At 39.9% G+C, this 24,054-nt stretch overlaps 1 protein-coding gene and 1 long non-coding RNA gene across 6 annotated transcripts in view; one reads left to right on the top strand and one right to left on the bottom strand.

Moving 5' to 3' along the window:
- gria4a (glutamate receptor, ionotropic, AMPA 4a) overlaps nt 1-24,054 on the top strand; it is a 120,919-nt gene that overhangs the window by 5,404 nt on the left and 91,461 nt on the right. The gene's annotated exons all lie outside the window — the stretch shown is intronic.
- On the bottom strand, nt 8,378-22,173 carry LOC117939026. Its single transcript, XR_004655526.1, has 3 exons — nt 22,153-22,173; nt 21,954-21,959; nt 8,378-8,466 (listed from the first exon to the last, which is right to left on the bottom strand). It is a non-coding gene; the product is annotated as an uncharacterized LOC117939026 (long non-coding RNA).

Here is a 24,054-nt window from a genome sequence, read left to right as displayed (position 1 = left end):
ACTATTCATGAGCTCGCCCAGTTGCGCTGGGTAAAGGATGCTGATAGCCAGGCTCTCATTGGCTAGCTGTTAGCCAATCAGATTCAAGCAGCTTAGCTGGTTGAATATTAATTAGAACATGCACAAATTGAGTCTTCCTGCAGGCTTTTTATACCACACTAGAATGGCTTAAAACAAGGTAACCAAGGCAGTTTTTCCAGAAACAAATGTTACAGAGTCCATGGTAGAACTACAGACATCACCACAAAGTCATGGAATACATATGGCAGGACACCTTTAACACGATTCTTCATATACAAAGCAGACACAAGCTGCTCCATTGACGAACCATGCTACCAAAAATGGCAAAGAAATGGTTCTTAAAGGCGTGCTTTTAAGTCAGAAAGATCTTCGTTACCATCTAGCAATTGATAGGGGTGTCACAATTTTCCAAATCCTCGATTCAATTAGATTTTGGATTCTCTGGTCACAATTCAATTTGATTCTCGATTTTTACTTTACTTTTTTTAAAGCACAAGTTGCTATTCCATTTTTAGACTAGACGTGTATGTAATATAATGTCTGACCTTTGCAATTTTCCACACTACATGGTCAAATTTAAAACATGTATTAACAACATAATGTAACAATAACATATCTTCAGTCAATTTGAAACAAGACAATTTGTCAATAAAGAAAAAAGAAAAAAAAACGTTACCGAAAATCCTGAGGGCAGATGCTTCGCACCACACAGAGTTTGGTGTTTGAAGCCCCCCGATGTCGTCTGTCGTCAGCGCTGCCTTGAAGGCTCAGTTACGGACTTAAAACATCATCAAGATATCACATCAGCTGAGTAGACAGATAGCAAAGAGGTTGACTCGGCGGATGGTGGTCCGCTAACTTGTTACTCTCTCTAATTTAACCATTATAAGCTAGTCTGTTTAGGCCACTAACTGTGCATGCCGGCTAAAATTCAACCCTGTGGTTTCGTTGGGAAAAAGCTATAAGCAGAAGGAATATCTGCTAACTTCTAGGCTAATGTGCACACAGAATATAGTACACACAGATAGCATAACTCACTGGAAATCCAAAATACTTCCACGCACTTCAGTGAAAGAGGAGGGGCCTCAAGTTCTGTCTCCGGCATCTGCATTTGCCATGTTATCTTTTGACTGTCTCTAGCTAAGTTGGTTGACTGACTCGCAGCACTTCAACACATGTTTTTTTCCTGCTTGATGTTCTGACCGGATCTGACATGGCCGCGTGGCAGTATTCACGATTCCAACCTACAATGATTGAAAAATTAATAGTCCATCTACTCCCTCCTACCCACAATATAATCAAATGCTGCATCTGTATACTGTTTAGCCGAGTGAGTGAGGTACAACTTTAATACACACATTAGTTGGCTTTGCTCTGATGTACTGGGAGGAGTATGAATTGCATTAATGGGGAGTAAAGGGGTGTGTTGAAGGGAAAATATTGGGCACACACAAATTAATGTACTAAACAATTCAGCAGGCGTGTTTACAATATGTATGCAAGCACTGAAGACCGACTGAGATATGTCACAGTGGGAGCTAAAAACCCCGCTATCTCTTCGTACTCTCACTAATATTTAATATATCCACTTAAACCTCTATGACCTGCTAGGGGTCTAGTTATAACAAAGTTCATGGTGTGCAGCCAAACAGAAACCCTTATAACTTTAATTGAAATACTTAAAGATATCCTAAAAATTCCATAGATATCAAATATAAATATATTACAAATAAATGTGTGGCAAATGTATGTAAAATGACACACAAAATTAAATAATTACACATTATTAATATCCATTAGACAGAATGATGCAGCTGTTATACTGTGATTGTGTGGATATGTGATGTCTTCCAATCTACTAGAGGCAAAATAAATAAAGTATTCAAAATTTAACTAATTATTTATGACCTAATTTTAAAGATTTGTCTCTTCAGTTAAAACAAGTAGGCTAAGGGTTCAGAGCCACGAACAGGTGAGGCAACTCGGAAAGTATTGGTCTTTGTCATGTGACTTGTTAATAATACTCTGCATTTCTGCTCAACTATCAACTCTCCTGCTGTTTGTCTTCCTCTCTTACTTACTTTTTGTCTTTGGATTTCCCTTTCCAGAGCTTGGATGTGTTTACCTATTGTCTACCTTTATCTCATAGGTTACTGATATGTGCACACACACAAACACACACACACACACACGCACAGACACACACACCTGCCTAGGATCAACTTCCAGGGAACTTGTCAGGTACTTAGTTATAAGTGATGTCATATACTCACTATCTGGTATTTCCTTTATTCTCAGAACAACTTAGTATAAAACGAATTCTGGTTAAATTGACTTTGGAGAAACACTGAAGACCTTTGACTGTCTAAGCGAGTGCTGTGGACCCATGATGCGGCATGATATTCAGGTTTAGGTTCTGTTGTCCAACACAATTGTATTCAATTTCAATACACACTCATGCAGGCACTGGGCCGTAAGAGGAGGAGTTCTTATATGTGAACTGTCTGCTCTCTCTCCGCAGGCTACACATAACAAGCGTAACCTCTTCTTTCTCTCTCTCTCTCTCTCTCTCTCTCTCTCTCTCTCTCTCTCCTTTTTGCACACTTGCCTTCTCACTTGGTCCATCTCTCTCATTCCCCTTACTGTTACTCAACCCCTTGTCTCCCAATCTCCTCATATTCTCTCCCTCTTCCACCGATCCTATATTTTTCATCATGTTTTGCTGTCTCTCCACTCTCTAGAGGCATGTTGAATGGATCTCTAAATTAATCCTTGACGCTTGCTCCGGGTTGTGAGCAATGCTCCGAATTAGAATGGGGAATTCTGCTTCTGACCTTGGCTAGTTCCTCTCTATTCTAGTATTCAGGAAGCGTGACCGGATCATAAAATTCCCTGGTCCCCATATTCACAGAGGAATACTACCCACTTTCTTGTCCCAGGGTCACAATTATTTATTTTCAGACACATATATCCTATTCTGATGTCAATTTTTCTTTATTGTTTTTCTGCATGCACAAGCACACATCCATGTGTCTGTCTCCTTTTTAGTAAATAGATGCTTATATCTATTTAGGTGTGTATTTATGTGTCACTTTCTCCTTTATGTGTTTACATCTGTGCATATGTGTTTCAGCCACAGAAGCACACTATTCCATTGGCTGACCAGTGCGTCTCTATTCACTGGCACATTGCCAATAATGCAAGCATGACCAAAAGCTGCAGTGATGTGTGTGTGTGTGTGTGGTGACATTTCTGTCTATACTGAAGGCATGTGTGCAAACCTGTGTTACTGAGGTGCATGAGGCACATATAAATGTGACTGGGCTGTGGAAAAAAGCTACTGAGACCCAGCATGATGAAGATAGACAGAAAGTGATAAGGTGAATTAGGGACGGAGAAGAAAGAAGTGGAGAGGAAATAATTTATAATAAAGAGGTGGTTATGCCTGGTTAGCTGAGATACACAATGATGTGCTGCCACGGCTGTTAATGTGATTCTTTATTTGTAGAATAATACTTGTATTTTAATCATTTTCATGTCCAAAACAGCAAACAATTAATTCTATTCTATTCTGTAGTAAGCGTAATGATGATGATATTTAGTGTGGTGTGGTGGTTTGGGTGGTTGATTATTACATTGATGCATAACAGAAATAGTCATCTAGAGTTAAAATAGATTGCACTTATAGCGAGTCATTCACAAATCAATACTGTTTATGTATTATTGACTGCCACAGATTGCAGCTACATGCAGGCTGCACTTGATTATCTTTGCAGCCTGACTGAATCAAACTGTAGGTGAGTCTGGTTTTGTCCTTCTGTTGTTAAAGTTAAGGACACAAGTAATTAATTCAGAGATGTAAAAGAAATAAGGCTTCTTAATTAGGAACGGTAGTTAGACACAGTCATGACAAAAGTTCCAATCTACTTTGTCTTCATGACATCATTTACTGTATTTGCCTTAATATAGCATTGTAATGAACCATTTACACTTCACCTCAATGTAACCTTGGCTCCCGTGCTTAATGTTGCCACTTGCCGCTCTTAGAATAAATCTGTGATCTTCATGCACTTCAAGGACCTCTGTCATATCAAAACATGGTTAATATAGTGTAATTGGGTGGTGATTGGTGTGTGAGTCAGTCAGGGTGGTTTAGGTTGAGTCTGTAAACGCTGCTGTTCACAATCAACGAAAGACAGTATGTCGTAAAAACAGTTAACAGCACTGGCATCAATTTGCAGAACAGATAGGATTGGGTGTTCGCTTATTTATTTAATCAACGGTAACTCTTTTCCAAAGGTGTGACCTTAGTGTAAAAAAAGATTTGTTCACCATTAACTGGTAAAGCATAGGACTTTAACTATTTTGAAATATCACTGTTTTCTGATGTTGATAAAGATTTGTTGGCACCAATAATATTTGTAAACAGGAGTTAAACAGGTCAGCTAAAGCTTGATTTACAGTTACAGTGTAGCTATGGGAACTACACACATTGCTGCATAAAAATGTTTTTTCTAGTGATCAAATACTTGTATTATTCAACTAACAAACAATATATTGAGACATAAGAACACATCCCAGGACCAAATAACACAGAGAAGGGGAGGGGGAGACCTAATAAAAACACAAAAAAAGGAATGGAGTCTGCCGCTTACCAATAAGAGCTGTAGAGAGCTCCATATTTATGACATCCCAAAAGGAAAGGGTCCATGTGCTAATAGTCAGGATGTGGTTTCCAACGTGTTGCAATCATTTCATTAACAGCTGTAAGTACAGCAAATACAGCATGTTTTTTTTATTTTTGGAGCGCTGAAGGGCTGACAAATCATTCAGAATCAAAACACTAATAGTAACGGGTGCAGTATCATTAATCAAGGCAGACGTTTTGGATGCAATATTGTTCCAGAACTGACCAACGGGAGAGCAATCCCAGATCATGTGAAGATACTGTATGCACCTTGAGCTTTTTGTGGGCGTAAAGTTCATGTTGTGGACTGTTAAATACTTAGTTAAATACTATGTGATGCATTTTCACAGGTGTGAAATATGTCCTATTAATGAAATTGTAGTAAATCTGCTTATGGTCTGGATTGCGTGACACTTCTGGAATGTTAGACTATACATCATGGCAGTTAAAATTGATGCTCAGGTCTGAGCAATCTCGTTCCCAGACCCTCTCAATAGGAAGGCCAAAGCGGCCAGATATCACCAAAAACTGATAGCCTTGGTACCAGACCACAGGTTTTTGGCTGCTCAGTAATTAGTTTCTGGATAGAATGGATGGGCAAATATCTCTGCCAGGGAACACCGTATGCCTTGAGTGCTGATCTTAATTGAAGGTAGAGAAAAAGACAGTGCAAAAGATCAGATCTTTACTCCCGCAATGATCCTGGAGGTAGCCTGGGAGTATGCCCAACCAGTCTACATGTGTTTTGTGGCTCTGGAGAAGGCGCATGACCGGGTCCCTCGGGAGATATTGTGGGAGGTGTTGCAGGAGTATGGGGTGGGGGGGGGGTCCCATCTCAGGGCCATCCGATCTCTGTATGACCAAAGCAAGAGCTGCGTCCGGGTTCTCGGCAGTAAGTCTGACTCGTTCCAGGTGAGGGTTGGCCTCTGCCAGGGCTGCACTTTGTCACCAGTCCTGTTTGTAGTATTTATGGACAGGATATCGAGGCGTAGTCGTGGTTGGGAGGGGTTGCAGTTCGGTGAGCTCAGGATTTCATTGCTGCTTTTTGTGGATGATGTGGTCCTGATAGCATCATTGGCCTGTGACCTTCAGCACTCACTGGATCGCTTCGCCGCCAGGTGTGAAGCGGCTGGGATGAGAATCAGCACCTCTAAATCTAATGCAATGGTTCTTAGCAGGAAACCGATGGAGTGCTTTCTTCAGGTAGGGAATGAGTCCTTACCCCAAGTGAAGGAGTTTAAATAGCTTGGGTTTCTTTTTAGACGGGACCAAAATAACTGTTATGAACCATGTTTGAACTGCTGTTGTGTTTTAATCATATGCTAATGAACCACATGTCCTGCAAATGACATGCATTTTGGCCTCCCAGTTCCTCTGTTATTAGCTTTTCCATTTGGGAACGAGAGGTAGACAAAAATAAAGCAAAAGAGGTTGATTTTAACAAGGTAAAGTAGGGAACTGAAAGGCCACCATCCTCCTTCCTCTTCTGTAGAGTAGACATCTTAAGTCGTGGCCGTGTGTAATTTATGCCAATAATCAGGAGGGGAAAGACGTAGCATAGAGCTCAGAATATGAATCCAGGGTAAAACACTAATTTTAACCACTGAGATACAGGGTTGAAAAGACATGGGTAGACCCATTCATCTTTGCGTATATTTAAAACATTGTTTAGAGCAGCAGAATAGTTGTGCTAAACAATCTAAGTTAAGCAAGAAATATGCCTAACATTTAAACAGTTTAACAATAATTTTAATGAAGAAGTGCAGACTTTGACCAGTTAATTTCAAAGCCTTCAAAGCTTCCATACTGGTCGCATAAGGGTATAAGGTGAGGAAGAGACCGAGAGGGGTTTTCTAAAACAACCAAACCATTATAACAACATCCGCACATAGTGAGAGGTGATGCTGTGTATTACAAATTCATATTGGTGACACCATAGCCGACTGGCGAATGGCTTGAGCCACAGGCTCTAGGGAGAGGACAAATAATGCAAGAATACAGAACTTTAATCATACCTATGAAAGTATTACCAAAACCCATCACCTCTAAGACTGACCAAAGGAATGACAACTCAAGCCTGTCAAAGGCTTTCATTGCGTCAAGAAAAAGAATTGACATTGATGTCTTCTGCAGCATCAACAATGTGAAGAAGGCGAAAATTATCTGCTGCTGTTCTTATTTTTTATGAATCTGGTTTGGTCAGAATCTAACTAATTTTGACATATGGGACTCCAAACTATGGACTTAGGAGCTTTCTAAAGATTTTTAAATCATAGTTGAGCAGGTTCAGAAGTCGTTAGCTATAGCAATTTGTGGGATCCTTATCCTTTTTCAGGAGTAAGGAAATCAAGGCTGTGTTAACATCCTTTGAAAGTTCACAAACTGACCAGTCACCGTTAGAGGTTGATTGACATTTCAACAGTTCTCATGGCCGTTACTTGTCAGGGGCTTGTTTTTAATTTAACTGTTTCACATTCCTTCTACATTACCATACTTGAAGCTTGGATTAAATAGATTCCTCAAACACACTGCTGCAACCCAGCACCACCCATTGCACAAGCACAAATGCAATGTTTTTAAAGTCTATCCCTATGTGACATATATACACATTGATTCGCCACCCTGTCCGAATATTTCCCAACTTCCTCACATACAGCATTTTGCCATGCCTTTACCATGATCACTTCTTTCATTAAAGTCTTAAAGATGGTCTGAGATGCTCAATAATGGCACTGTACTATCATCTTTTATTGCTGGCGGTTTTTATAGTTATATGTCTTCCTAATGGCCACACTGGGGGAAATAGAGTGAAATGGTATCTGAAACCCTGGCAGGGCAAGGAGATTTATTTTGCAGCAAGCCTTCGTTTATTCATGTTACTGGCATACTGAAAGCGCCGGATGACTCTTACGGCGCCCTAAATGCTTTTCTTGGCATTAAGACAAATTATCTGGTTCAATGCTAATGACATGCTTGTACAGTTTTTTAATTGGTCAAATCTGAAGTCACATTGTCAAAACCCTTCACACAGTCAGGGAAATAGAAGTCTAAAGCCAATTTCTGACCAGGTAGTTACAGGAACATAGTTATAGGAATAGTCTACTTCTAAACAGTTCTACTAACTGAGGGTAAGGGGATGACGCAAGCACAGCAACGGTCTTTATAGCATTAAAATCTGAAAACAAATTCACCAAAAAAGTATGAACTTAATACTAAATCTATAAACTATGTCATAATTATAGGTCTCCTGAAGAGAAACGGGTATCTCTCCCCCCCTGCCTCTGCCTGCTGTGGCAGTGTGTGTGTGCGTGTGTGTGTGTGTGTGTGTGTGTGTTTGTGTGTCTGTGTGTCTGTGTGTTTGTGTGTGTAATGGCCAGCCAGTTTGTGAAGTTTAACTCCAAAAAAACAGTTAACCACATGTTCCCGTTGATCTTATGATGGACATTTGTTATTGATATTTAACCAAACGATCTGTCAACAACGAAAAAAAAGCATCTTATTTAAGAGACCGGTCCGAGAGACCTCCAGCTGATAGCAGGATCTCCAAGCCGAGCCAAGAGCTAGCAACCCCGGCAGGCGCTAGCTGTTTGTGGCGTCACTTCATGGAGCTTCTCAACTCCGAAAACTTTGAGGAAAATTGTCAGTTCGGCAACGATTTTAGAAATACTGCCTATATTCAAAGTCTAAACAGTTAATTTCTCGCCTAAAACGTTATCAGAAGTGAATGTAGTGATAAATAAGATGGCGAAAATTGTTACCTAGGTTTGACCTAGGTTCCTGTGCAAAAAAAAGGAAACAGCAAAAAGACCCTGCCCTGAAGTAGGAGCTAAAAGAGTAACAGGTACTGCGGTCAGAGGAACTTAAAAATCCCCAAATTGATCTAGTCAAAACTGAATCGCTTTTTATTGCTTTCACACAAAATGCATTCAATGACATGAGTGACAATGTTTAATGCCTGAGTGAGAATTGTTGACAGTGTTTTGGTTGATTAGGCTTATTTTGAGGCATTTATGAAGTTTTTGGTGGCTTGTGTGATTTTTCTGGCCAAGAGACATGTTGGTAATGCAGACTGTTGAACATTTTTAAAAGTGGCTTCAGTATTGACTTATGCTTGTGAGCAATCGAAAAAAAAACTGTAATGTATTTAATTTTAACAAGCAAATAAAACAGTAATCAAGAGCAACAATACATACAGAGATGCAATGCAGCTCAGATGTTATTTTTCTGTGCATACTGTACCTTCCATAATGTCATCAATCCCGAGCATGTAAGCTCCCCAGATGGCAGCTCTACTGATGAAAAAGTTTAAAGCAGCCCCTTGACTCTGGCTCCTATCCAGTCAAGTACATATGACAGACATTGTCAAGTACAGTAAGTGTATGTGCATATTTTTCCATTAACAAACTGCTTAAAAATCACTGGTTTCACAAACGAGTTAATCTGATTGCATTAGATGCTCCTATTAATGAGATTAGTAAGAGTTTCTAAGAAAAAAATGAAAGGTTATGGAGGGAAGAAACTGAAAGTTTTGTAATTCCTGGAAAGTCTGTAATTAGTCTGAGTCTTTCTTCTGTTTCACACACACATTTACAAGGGAGATAACTGATAACTGATAAGTAGATGAAGCAACGGTCTTCACTGTCATTAATTGCTAAAATTAACTGCAAACGTAAGGTGGATTTAATTCCACAAATAAAGCAAGGTGAAATGTTTTACATCTGAATGCATTCAAACCGTGGTTTGGTCTTAGTGACTTCTCTTATGTTGACTACCCCTTATTTTTAACTTATTCAGTTTTTTTATTTAAGGATGTTCTCATAATCGAAGAGAAAAACACATACTAGCATGGAGAAGTTGTAAAGGGAAACTATATATGCACACTGTACATCTTAACCATATTACTGAACCCTACCTGATGAATGTTCATACATTATTTTTATTATTTGCTGATATGTTCAGTGTATTTCAGCAGCACTGTGGTCGTGGAGCTTGCAAACTTTTTGATTTTTGGATCCAATGAAGACTGTGTGTGCTTGCGTGCATGCGCTCCTGCGTGCCCTTGTGCATGCATGCGTACATGCATAACGACTTATTTGGAGTTATTGGAGTAATCCCTGAAGAATCACTCTGTTGTATCATTTTTATTCTAGCGTCAGCAGTAATGACCCAACTGCAAGAAATACTATTGGACCATGCAGCATGTTGCAATGCATCTGCACATTTGCTCCAGGTCATCTGATTTCATTTAGTGGTACAATAAAACAGACTGTTTCTCAGTGTGTCTCACTTCTTTCATTAAAAAGTCTACAGCAGGAAAATAAAACTGACATCTCACTGCACAAGAGGGGGTTTTAATGGCAGTAAATGTTCTTTCTTCCACAGATAGTGCTGTAGGCTCTACAGGCAGCTATAGAAAATTGTACAAACTGTATTTATTATAATTTCTTGTATTTTTTTGACAGTTGTGTAATACACATGTGCTCCTTTCCTGGACCAACTTCTAGGTCTGTGCTGAGAGCTGTGTTTCCCGTGTTTGCTTGATGTTTGATGCTTAAAATAGGAACCGCAAGTGCAGTTTGAAATGGCAAAGCAGCTACTTAAGCAGCTACTTACTAAACTCAAACAACATTGAGTATGTTGTACTTACAGTAGCGGAAGCAGCAATGTAGAATATTTGATAAACAAGACTTAGACTTTTTTTCTATAGGTTGTACTAAGAACATTACAGTGTTCAAAAAGTTGCGTGTCTGATACTACTAACATACAGTTTTCAAAGCTAATGATAGCTGGGGCGTGTATATTAGGACTATCTCTATCAAAAGAATATGATTTTCAAATTGCATTATTATTTTTGGATTAAAGACAGTCTATGTCTTAAATCCAATAAAACAACGTTTTGGGAATAACATTAATACTAAAGCTGCACTGATATTAATTAAATTCATTTTTGTGGGTTTGTAGTTCCTTGAGGCAAGATGAGACAGAGTTTGTTATTGCAGGTTTTACAGACTTGCAAGCCTGAAGCTGGTTAAGTAAAATCCTCCCACAACATGCTGCAGAGTTTTGTCTGGTTCAGCCAAGGTTGTTACAGTAACCCTCAGAATTTCTTTTTGAATTCAGCACTGTTTCCTGTTGCTTGTTCGTGCAAGCTTTGGTTGTAATGAACAGCTAATAATATTGAAGGCCATGTTGCATGTCTCAATGAATCCACACTTTACCTTCCAGGAAATCTGTTTTAACTGGGATAAAAAACAGACTGTCTCTATTTAACGCGCACGCAAACAAACACACACACACACACACACACACACTATCAAAACCACACCAATTCTCGTATACCAGCCCGTAAGAGCCTCTGCTGCCTTTGCCAGTCTAATGTGTTACATTAAAGGAACACGCCACCTTTTGTTGAAATAGGGCCTATCATGGTCAGTCCCGTTGCCAGACCTCGGTCTTAAGGGGGTCATATGAAATGTATGGGAGGGCGCAGTTATTATTGGCCTACAGTGCATGTGCACACAGAGCGGAGTTTATCCGCTGTCCTTTGAATTGTTTACAATTTGCCACATGGAAGAGTTATCAATGACATCAGATCGGGTTGTGAATGGATCTGTAGTACGATACGTCCATGACGTGGAAATTATGCTAATCAGTTTAACTGCACTACAGAATGGCGACAACGATGAGATCCAATTGGTTAGAGGACATTGTTGGTGGCCTTGTAAACCGCTTTTCGATATCCATGATGACGAACTGAAGCGAGTAAGCTGGTGGAAACTCATCCAGCTTTCAAAAAGAGATCTGTGCCTCAAGTGGGTGGGTAAAAGCCTAACGACGGGTGTGATCACGGTAGTTAGCTTAGCGTAGTAAATGGAATCCTATGTTGCCAGCTAGCATGTTGTGAGTAAAAGTTAGCCAAAAAAACACACCAACAACCTCACTACTTCTTGTGACAGTACAAATAGCATTGCAGATTAAGACTAGGCAATTTCCTAGGCAGATATGACCCGTTGTGAGTTTACAGGCCACAACCTGTAATTAGTTTTTTTTGTTTGTTTTTTTGGCACCGGATTTAAACTTAAAATTAAAAATGCGTTGGGCCATGTATCTCCAGCTAGGGGAGATACGTCCTATTCCAACAAACTGTGGCGTGTTCCTTTAAGGTATCTATTTTCCCACTGGGCATGATAGCTAATACAGCAAAAGAAATGCTGTTTTGTTGTGTTTGTTTTCACGCAGTGGCGTTTGGAAGATGAAAAGCATGAGAAGAGATGACAGCGGATTTTAAGTGTTACCCATCGCCTTAGCAAAACACAGGGGTGTTTAAACTGAATGGAGCCATATTTGCAGTAATTGTCTGTGACGTTGTTTTGTTGTTATTCACTCTCTTGGCTTAGCTGCTGTTGTTTTCATGTTCTGATCAAAGGATTTCCATTTGCAGTCTTTTTTCTTTCATTCCTCTCACTTTGCTTTTTTACGCATAGAAGCACAAGCATAAACTGCCGCAGAGTCACAAACACAAACGTGGTCTTTTGGGTTTTTATTTTTCTGTTTCCTTTATTTCTTACCTTAAATTTCCTTGAGTCATGCTCACCATTTATTTTTTGGTTTTCAACAGTATTTCATTTCTCTCTTTCTCTCTTTCTCTCCCTGTGTCCATCGCACACCAACCTCTGTCTATCTGTCCTTGCTCTGTCTCATTACTCATTAGCTGTTACTTTAAGAGGCTTTTGGTAGGGTAATATCAGCTGCTGTAATTGGCTGTCCCTGTTTGATTCTCTCTGTGATTGTCGCAAACTGGAACTTCAGTAAATATGTATGATTTGGGTAAATATAGACTGTAAATAGAACAGTTTTACTGCAATACTGTTGATTTGGACATTTCTTCTTAAGTCTTTGTGTCTCTCTCTTTCTCGCTCTCTCACCCACATGCGCGCGCGCGCACACACACATACACACACACACACACACACACACACACACACACACACACACACACACAATAACTCATCCCCAAACCCTCATGTGTGTGTTTGTTTCCATGGATTTATGATGTGGATGAAAGGAAGGGCAATGGTTAATATTGATGAGTGCTACCACTTGGTCCTTCTCACCGAGGCTCACTTAAAGATGAGAGGCATGACCTTTGTACACACACACAAGCACGCACACACACACACACACACACAAACACACACACACACACACACACACACACACGTGCGCCCATACAATCACTTGAACTTACAGATGCACAGAAATAACAAATGACAAAATTTCAGTTTGTTCATGGTTATATTGTAACCTTTGAACTATTCCCTCTCTGTGCCTTAAATTATAGAAACCTAGTATCTGTGTGTGTGTGTGTGTGTGTGTGTGTGTGTGTGTGTTTGTGCGAGTGTGCATGATTAGCGCTGTCAGTTAAATGTGTTATAAACAGCGTTAACACAAACCCATTTTAACAGCATCAATTTTTTTATCTCGAGATTAACGTTCTTTTTGGCCAAGGAACTTTTGTAGTTTTTTTCACATGCTGTTGCAACAACATGTAACGTTAGAAAAACTACAAAACCACACCGAATCTAGTTAGACCGGAAACAATGAAACAAAAAAGGCACGCCACACACACTTGTCCGGGCTTGCGAGCCGGCCAAAGAGTAGTAACGTTACGTTTTGAGTGGTTGGCGAGCGCGAGACGCCGAAATGGAAGCCAATAAGATTCTGAATGGAAAGTTTACTTTTTAAAGTTGCCAAATGGTTCCATTGAGAAGGCCAAAGGGATCTGTGTGTTTTGTTGTTTTGAACTGAGCTATCATTGTAGTAAATCCAGTCTGAAATACCACTTGATGGCCAAGCACACAGCTGATGCGAATTCTCCGCACCCTTGTCAAAGTATTGTTGGTTACACTGTGTGAGAGATTATTTGCTCCAAGTGAGAGTGTTAGGTGTGAAATTGAACACTACAGTAGGCTATATGCCAATGTTCTCTTCAATAAAATTAATCCACTTTTCCATGTTTGTTAAGAGCATTAAAATAAGAAAAAATAATGTGTCATAATGCACACCTAGCTGCTGGCATGGCACGCCCTCATACTCTGCAACTGACAAGCTAGCAGTACTTGCTGCACATATGTGACTCCCAACAAAGATGTTACAGAAGTGAGATGCCACACTCTGTAGATAAAACAGAGAGCTTAACACACAGGGTGAAATGAGGAGCTGCAGCAATGTGCAGTACAACAAAACATTATGTTTTTTAAAAATTAAACGACATAAACCTATTCTGGTACAACTTCTAAATACAACCCAAACCTCAAAGCTGCTGCCTTAAACCAATTCAACCCTAATGGCCCATTGGTATTCAGCAGGGGTAATAGATTCTTAGGTTACCAACAGGTAATTCATCACACTTACGAATAGGAAGAGACAGAGTGGGAAGCACAAAAGCTATTATACCGATCAGAGCAGCAGAGAGAAAGGCTCTCATGGAAATAGAGGAAAATAATTAATTATGCACTCTGTGTCATCATGGTGGCTTTTACACATAAAGAGGCAGGCAGGATAGCCACATATGAACACATGAGCATAAACATACACATATAGACACAAACAGACACACCCACGTACACACATTGTGATGCAGTTGAGGCAAGTCATCTAACCTTTATGCCAGACAGAAAGATGGCTATTGTGCTTGTTTGGACATGTTCTTGTTTGTGTGTTTACTGGCCTTAGAGGTCATTTTTTTTTCTGACAGCACTGGTATTTATCTTCTTTAACCCACTGCTTTTTGTGTGTGTGTGTGTGTGTGTGCGTGTGTGTGTGTGCACATGCATGTGTGTGTATGTTTTAGAACTCAGTTGCATACTCACATTCTTGGTCTTCTTTCTGAGATAGTGGATTGTATCGAATAGCATGCACACACACACACACATACACACACGTAGAATCAATCTGGCGTTTAGTCACCGTGATGGATAGACCCTTCCTTCCTTCTATTTTTACCCCTGAGCACTCTGAATGTTGGCCTTATTACATTCAAGTATAGAAAAATTAAGGAAATCCCTGTATCATCATAATGCAAACTAGTCTGCGTGTGTGCTGGGAGGATATTGGCGATATATCTGTATGTATTGTCTGTATTTCTGTGTTTATAACATCCTGTTAGCTGCCCAGCAGCAGCATTTTCTTATTCCTGACTGAGCCACATCTTCCTCATTCAGCCTTCTGACTTTCTGCCTCCGATGAGACAGAGCTCTGCATGAAACCACTTACTGTCTCACAAGGAGGTGCCCAAGGTGTTTTCCTTCTCTAATCACACAAAAGCATGTCAAAGCAAACACAATAAACAGTAAAGGAAGGGCAGATTTTATAAGCAAGTTGCAGACTCTTGTGGCGCTTGGTTACAGTCAAAATGTGTCTCATTGGGCTTTCACTTCAGCTTGTGGCTTTTTCAAGTACAATTAAGTACTTTTCCTGATAAGTCCATAGGTAATATTTTGAAAACCAGATTCAGTATTTTTGCAGTGGTATTGCTACTTTTACTTAGATCTAAATACTTCTTCCCCCACTGGTAGTGGTCACACTGCTTATGATTTGGGGGTTCACAGATAGCCGTCAGTGCATGAGCTCCTTATGACTGTCAGCAATTCTTCTACTCATGTGTGTTGTAATCCTAAAAGATATAGTTCCTTTATCTTTGCTGATCTCTGACAGATTTAAGAAAATGAATTTGAGGCAAAAGGACAATCCAAACTTGAACACTGTAATTATCACCCTATTCCCTCCTTTGACCCTCACTAGAATGATGTCCAATATAATTAGAAATATTTTTAACAGGCTGTGACATTGGCAGCGTTAACACTTAAAGGAAAATGACAATCCACTATGTTCCTAGACTTGGTAAAGCTTGCCCACCCTGCCAGCAATTGGATTTAGGTATGGAACACCTGTTTAATTTGTTTAATCTCCTGCTTCACAATTTTGCGGGGACCAATCACAAACTGGCTTATCTATCTGGCGCTCTATTGGTGGGTTTAACACGGTAAAGATAGAGAAGCGTCCAAGCAGCTTCTTGTTTACATTCAACATAGCGGCCACCAAAAGCCTCTGAAGCAACTCATTGATGCTGCTGTCGCGTCTACGTCACCTGGATTGTTGGTCTGATTGGTTGAAGGACTTTCCAGTTGTGTACAGAGTCGTTTGAACTATGCCCACTGGTCACGCCGCTTGTGCAGAGAAAATAATGAATAGACTCCTCAGACCAATGCTCAATGTCAAATCTATTGAGCTTGGCTTGGTCTGGTAATAGCCAGACTACTATGTTCCCTCTCAGTGTAAATCAATACAGCATCCGGACATTAACAATTGGAGAATAACTCAACTTACATTTATGTAAGTGGAGTGTATTACCAGTTAATAAAGAATGACCTCTATATTATGAAAACTGTGTTTCAAACGTGTTTCTATGTGATAATCGTTGCTTCTATGATGACTCCATTTAGAGAGGCATTGAGTTAGGAAATGAAAGCTGGCTGAGCATCAACATTACCTCTTGCCAGTGCGGAAAAAGTTCAAAACAAGGTCAAAGCCTTCCCATCTAGGACCCTTCTAGTTAGAGGAGTCACTAGAGGGTGCTTACTAAATGGGATCACCAACTGCCTAGAGGACCCGACTGCTGTTGTTTTTTTCTCTCTAATTATCTTAAGGTAGAGGACACTGCCATACTGTCTCTGTAAGCACAGTACATGAGAAGATATGTTATGTACTTCTGAAATGTTGCCTTTACTTTTAAAGTATGTGTCGATTCATCTGTCTGCAGTACACACTGCATTTCAATTCCAGTAGCTAAATACGGTTCATGAGCAACTATTATTGTCTGTTGACTGGGCAGCTGGATTGAAACTCCACTCTGAAACCCTTGATTGCAATAGTTGTGAACACACAGTTAGTAATTACACATATAGAACTCCCAAAGGTAAATGTCAAACTGTATGCGGGAGTGTCTTTAATGTGCCAAGATGAAGCCCATTACTTTTCTCTTAAATGAAGCTCTACAGTTTTTCTTTCTTACTTTCTTCCTTTCTTCTCGCAATATCAGTCGATCCACCGCTTTCATCTTGACAGAGGGAAAAGCAATATTTCCTTAGACAGGTTGTGGTGTTTGTAAGGCAGTAGGTGAGACTAGTAGGGAAATATTTGGGTCAGGAATGCGTTTTGTGTCTGCTTTGGATGGAAGGGGAGGGGTGCGAGAGAAAGAAGAAATGAAGAGAAAGGCAACTCTTCAGCTTACCAAGAGATACTGTTCGAGACTGTGCATGTGTCCGTGCAGCTCTCTATTTGTGTATGTTGCCATTTGTGTCCAATCACATCCATCAAAAGCAAGAAGATGTATGCTGTACCTGCTGTGCGATTGTTGTCTCCTTAATGTTATAGAAAAAAAAAATGCTCTGTGACTTGTACTCAGCTTATGCATGAACAATGATAATTATGTTTGTGAAGAATGTGACATGTGAGTCATTAAAACTCCCCCCCCGACAAAGAGCATCAACTATGACAATCAGCTCTGTGTGGGTATTATTACACTACACAGAGTGTGAAGTATTGGAACCAATGCACTTGCACGTAAACTCACTCTTCATCTCACTCATTCAAACGACTACAAACACACACACGCGCGCACACACACACACACACACACACACTCACACACACACAATGTCCTTCATCTCTCTTCACTCATTCTCCCACAGGCTCTGTTCCTCACACATGCACACACGCTCGAGGGGATGGCTGATAGTACAGATGGCATACTAGAGTAATATTCTCCATATGGGAAGGTAATATCGTCAGAGCAGTTGTCTGGGAAGAATGAGAGGGAGATTATATCTGCAGAGAGAGAGTGAGGGAGAGAGAATTTTTGTTTTTGTTGCATATGGCCACAGGATTGTACAGGACTGAATTTGGTAATGGGAAACAATTGCTGTTTATTTTATAGTAAGTCAATAGTAAATGTAGTTATAAAAAGAAAGGTGTAGGTGTACCACGTGTTTTACAAATTATCAGAATTGTAGTAGTCAAGATGGAGACCCCTTTTTGAAGGTCTGTCTCGTCTCAGAATTGACTGCAATTTTACTCGGTCTTGTCTCTGTCTCGGATAAAGTGGGCTCAAGATTTTATTTCAAGACTGTTCAAGACCACAATTGCTGGGATATCACTAAATTGCCTGATTTATGTGTTCACATCATTACTGTGATTGGTTGTACAACTGCCTGCTTCAAATGCCACCATTTACTTTTGCCTTTTTACCAATGACTCATTTCTAATTTGAGATTTGTTCCTGTTACCCGTCTCTCCTCACCCCCCTTAACATGCACTCTCAGGAAAGTGAATGTGGGAGACAGGAGAAGAGGCTCTGGTTGTCCGGGAGCCACATTGTCAGTGATAACATTTGGCTACCTAAACCATAAGGAGTTTATTTTAAACAATTTCTAAAAGAAAACATTGCAGTGTCAAAACTCTGCAATATAAATCTGACTGAGACAGCTGGGAGCACCTTTAGATTTTTCTAGGCACTTAGCAAAATAAAGCATAATGAAATGTAAGCTAAATGTAAGTAAGAGTAGCGAAGCTAGCAGGTAACGTTATCAATCTGCCTATCCACCAGAAATCTTCACCCCTCACCTAAAGTGATTAAGCAATTAGCTATACATATTAGCGTGTGTGGTCTGGTCTTGGTCTTGATTTGGTCTCAAACCCTCAAAGTCTTGATCTTGTCTCGGTTTTGATGCACTCTGGTCTTGGTGCTGACTAGGTCTCAGTTAAGGTGGTCTTGACTTCAACACTTCTAATTACTGTAATACAGAGATTATCACTCACACACATCTGATATGAGACAATAGCATTATGTGACAAAATCTCACACGGTACATGGCCTGCTTTTTTTCCTACTGAAAAAACTGTAATCTGTACAAAAGGGTAATCATCAGTATAATTTACCCTCATTAGATACACTGAATGTCATTAATCTGCAAACTTCTCTAGATCACTTCCAGTGTTGTAGAAACAACCATTGAAGACTGGAGGATATAGATTGTAGCGTCTTTTTATAGAGCAAATCTATTTTTCATGAGAAGACTTCTGCATTTTGAGCTCACTGGACATTCTGAGTGTCTGCCTGCTGTGGATGCTATATAAAATGCTCCTAGCCGCGAGAAAATGAGAGATGGGAGAAAGAGATACAGAATAGGCACATTCAACACTAACTACACATTTAGCTTTCGTTACTAATTGGAACAAGAAGGGATATTTTCTCTCGGGCAGATCATAGGCAGCATTCGCTGAATCTGTGGATGTGTGTTCCTGCATTTGTGCTCATCCAACCATCCATCTAAGCATTTGTTCATATCCCGCACATGTCTTTGGACATTCTTCTTCATACTGTATTTCATTTTGTGTGTGCAATTATCTGCCCTGTTTGTTTGTGGTTATCTGCATGCAAACAGCTTCGCCTCAAAATAGAGAGAATGAGTCATTATCAAGCAGAGCCCCTGAAAGCTTGATGTTCAGATAAGGCTCTGAATGTTTATCCGCTAATGTGTTATGATATATGTATATAATGTATAATATGCCCAGTGGTGTATGTTAATATCATGGTTGCTGCTACAGGGAAATGTGTGTGGCTGACCTAAGCCACTCCATTAATTGTAGCCCTGCAGTTAAGATGCAAAAGTATATGAGACTTTATAAAAAAATGGAAAAAGAAAGTTGTCAATGCTGGTTTGAGTATGATTTATAGAGTAACGACGAGCTTTGCAAACCAGAGTAACAACAAAGCCCTTGTTAAACAGACTTGGTCAATAGTGACAAGCATTCTGCTGACATATAGCATTCTTTTACTTGCCATTGTCTGTGGTTTGGCCCATGTTCCCAAGTCAATTACTTTTAAATGGATTATGTTGACTGAACTCAGAGGGCTAAATGCACCTATTTATGTCTTTGCTTGGATTAAGTTTGTTTCATGTGCATGTGTTTGCTCTGGATGTACTGTTAATTAGAAACTGCTGCAATGTCTACATTAAAAAAAATGAAAAGAAACATGCTTAACATTTCTTTTTACAAAATTTCTCTGGAAAGGAGAAATCACTTTCACATAGCTTTCTTACTAAGACATTCTGGTTATGTACATAGTTTTTCACTCTATTCATTTGGGCAAATCCTCAGCATTAGATTCCCTTGACATTTCTTTTTTATAGTCTATCTATCCCTGACAAAAGTGGAGCTGTGCAGCACTTAGTGTGGTTTTACACTCTCACCTCAATTCAAGTTCATGAACACTGGATCCGCTGCTTCTAGGATATGTACTGTTGTCACTACTCTTTGGGGTTATTTTTTTTTCTTTGTTCATCCACTTTGTTAACCGCTCATAGAGGATTTTCTTTTTACAATACCTGATAGCTGACATTGCCTAAATAAATGCATTCTACAGCACACCAGCTGCTGTTCGGCAGATCTTTAGATTGGTTTACACACTTTTCTTGTATTTTTTTCTTTTTGTACTGGTGATTTCATCTAGCAATACTCATATTTTCAATAACTTGCCCTAATTGGAAGCTCCTTTGCACAACCCTCTCTGCCCTCATTCAAGGCCTAAACAACAGCTCCACAAAAGCAATAACTATTGAGTGCCTTGTTTTTTTGTTGGGGGGGGTTGTTGAACTTAATAAAATGAATGTTACCTGAAAACAGTGCGTAGTTTTTTTTAGCATCTTACATTCTTTCAGTCACTATGACCACTACGGTCAGAAACATTGTGCCAAAATATGAACAACAACGTCGTTGGCAACAGGTTTATGTGCTAATGTTAGCTACCTACTGTTACCTTGAAACCATCCAGCAAATAGACGGTAACGGAGGGAGGTTACCTGAAACCGGTGTTAACATCACCACTCATTTTACACACAGTAAACAACAAAATAAAACGCTGAGTGAACATTACTAGCTACATATTTCATGTTGCTTTTGAGCTGTACGCACCCCCACTAACCTAGAAAACGGTTTTAAAACAGTAGCTAACATTAGTACAGTGTGTTGGAGGAATACAGCGTCTGCTGCAGCGGGGAGGCAGAGGGACCACAGCGCTTGCTAACGTTAGCTTCTTGTCCCATCTGGAGTCTGATGAACTGTAAATTCATCAAATTCAGTGTCAACAATGCTATTTTCCAATAAACCAAGGCTGCGTGGGTGTGGATTTCATGTCGTGGTTTTCATTGCTGTTTGTCACTTTGCCTAAGATTGAGTTACGAGTAGGCTAGTACTCCCCTTGTTGTTTACTTGGCTGCCATGACTTTGGGAACAATGAAATCCTGTCACTGTTCCAGTTGCTCACTCTCAAAGGGAAAAGATAGCAGATGACGGTTTGCTTGAGTTCAGTTGAGCAGACAACTCTGCAGAGTCATGTAATTACGACTTTATAAGTTTTAATGAACAGCTGAAGGAGCGGCGATGCGCGGTGTACAAACTGTACAAACCCTGTTGTGTGTCAGCCCTATTTCTTATACCATGGTGGCAGAAATTTTACCGTGGTGGCCGCCATCAATAAATCAACACAGAGAAAACACTGTGTTAGGGATGTAAGACTTTTGGAACCATTTAATTATGTCTTCACTGAGAGAAGGCAACAAACTGCACTTTTAAACCAAGGACATGCTAACTAGTGTCGATTAGGTTCACGGCTATGTTTTTGAGGTCAGTTTTAACGATTGTGAGCAGCCAAATATTTTCAAACTAAATAACTGTCTAACAAAAACTGAATATTTGAAAAGGTTTCTGCAGGAAATTTAAAAGCTGTTTTTTCATTCATGTTAGGTTTGGTCTTGTGATGCTTAATAGAGGTCTAAAATTGTCATTTTAGATTTATACTTGCATTTTGGGTTTCTAAAAGAACATGTGTACATTTTCTAGTTATGTTTAATAAACTACATTTTTTCTCATATTGTCTGTCTGAATGTACCTGTCTGAACAGCCAAGTCTCATGGCAGTTTGTTCTTTTTTTTCGTGGTGGTGAGCACTAGAGTTAAACTAATGTATTTCAATGGGAAGCATCTTTCGTGATAACAACACTATTACAGTAGCGAGTAGTATTGAAAAGCCGAAAATCCCAAGATGGTTGGGGTGGTGGAAATCAAACAACACCAGACTTTCACCGTGGGTGTCGTGTCTCGTGTTCTTCTTCTCCTAGAACCACAACTGTCTCCTGGGTGTGTCGGTTCCTTTCCTCGTTGTTCTTTCCCAACGGCCCGTTGTTATAGTGCGTGCGTCCCACGTGTGGCGGCCCTTCCCATTGTTGTCACCGGTGTGTGGTGTTTCATTTCCCCGTTGTTGCGTCCCCCAGAGCAGCCAAATGTCATATGGCAGTTGTCACCGGCGTGTGGCGCTTCATTTACCCCGTTGTTGCTCTCTCTGTGTCTCTCTCGCTCTTTCTGTCTCTCTCTCTACCTGACTGCAGTTTGTCGTCGTAACCGATATGAGTGGGTAACTGCTCACATTCAATGGCATCTGGCACTTTAGAGAGGTGTTCTCTTCACGTATGAACCCTAACCATAACATCAGAAAGGCTACTGACAGGTTTTCTGTTGCAGAACGGCTCCGCTGCGTGTTGGCTCTGTGCTACGCCATCCGTCAATACCCACCGGGTCCGGATTTGTTGTGGAATAACCCCTTTAACTCTTTCATCCATGACCATGTGTGAAAAAGTATCAAAAGAATTTGTTCTTTGAAAAAAAAAGTTTGATTTCCGTGTGTGTGTGTGTGTTTATAGCTTTCATCAGAAGAGGTTGACTTTTTCAGGGGGACAAGTTCTGTTTACTTTGCTAGCTGCAGTGTGTCTTTGTAGAGACCCAGGCAGTACCGCGTTAAAAATGTTACGCAATTACAGGAATGTATTCCTTTTTGCTGTAACGCAGTAATGTAACGCATAAGGCCTACTAATTAAATTTCGGTAATATTATACTCGCTACAATGTCAGTAACGCGAGTTGACGCATTTTAACGCAACATTAGTGGGTGTTTTTTTTTTTTTAAGTGTTCACCAAATCAGCGAAATTCTTAACAATAAAACACCGTATTGTTTCCTGTTGCTGTATTTGATGGCTGAGATAACTGCAGAGACAGATACATTTGCGAGATGGATATTATTTTTAGGAGTTATGCGTCGAAGCGAGGTGCTCAGAGCTGGACCGGACAACATCAGTGTTCCAACAAGTGACGGTCAGCACGGAAAGCCGTGTGTCCGAGCTGCTGAGATGTCGAGGCTTGTTACGCGTAATATCATTGCATTTTATCAGCCGTGGAGAGTTATGCCTGTAGTGGAATGGCTTGGAATGACAACCGTGGCTTTTACTGTGACGATTTGTTCAATATGTTTCAGTTTTACAAACTATAAAGGTAACAACAAGCTTGACGACCATGTTTCGCATCTAGCGTCTCACGTTCACCTCAGTAAGTTAGCAAGAGTACACAAGAGAATATTTCCGTGTAGGTTGCTTCAAAATTAAAGCACTTCCTGTGACGGCTTGCAGTAAAACTAAATTCCCGTTGAACAAGTAAGGTTATGTACCTTTTCACATAGCTGTAAAACAAGTACTGTAAATAATCTAAATAGTGAGTTTTAATCACACTATAATTGACTTCCGGTGTTATTTGGTAAAAGTAATGCAAAAGTATGGTTTACGCTTTACAAGTTAGAGACAGTAATATTGTAATACAACTATTTAGTAAAATGACAGTAACTAGTAATCTATTACTTTTTGGAAGTAACTTGCCTAACACAGCTTCCAGGTGGACTGATCGTGTAGTTACATTCAGGGCAGAACTTGTGAGGGACAGGTCTCGTTCTCTTACACACTCACCTCTGTCTCTGCATTGCACCTTCTCTATTTTTACTATTTGTTGTACATGTGTTCTTTGCTGAGCTTTGTGAGCCAAATTTTCTCAAAAATTCCGGGAGATAAATTTAGCAACAGAACCATCTAGCAGCTTTAGATTAGACGGTATTGCTGATTACATCAGGCTAACTAGTAATCAATCAGTGTGTTTTTTGTTGGTGTAAACTAATTGAAAATCAAGGCAATCACAGTGTTTGGTAAACAAACAGGCATAAGATAAAATGTCAAAGTCTAAACACAATCCACACCCATAAGCTGCTATTATCCTTTCGAAGTAAATTGAACGCTCTAAGTTTGTACTTTGAAGTGTGCAATATATTTAAAACCGGTAATCAGACCCTTATCTTTCACAATGCATGAACACCATTAAAACAAAACGTATGCCCACATGGTAGCTTCCATA

This window comes from Etheostoma cragini, chromosome 3 (genome assembly GCF_013103735.1).
Source record: "Etheostoma cragini isolate CJK2018 chromosome 3, CSU_Ecrag_1.0, whole genome shotgun sequence".
Classification (NCBI taxonomy): Eukaryota; Metazoa; Chordata; class Actinopteri; order Perciformes; family Percidae; genus Etheostoma; species Etheostoma cragini.
Note: the sequence above shows the minus strand (reverse complement) of the source record. Positions and strands in the feature narration are given on the sequence as shown.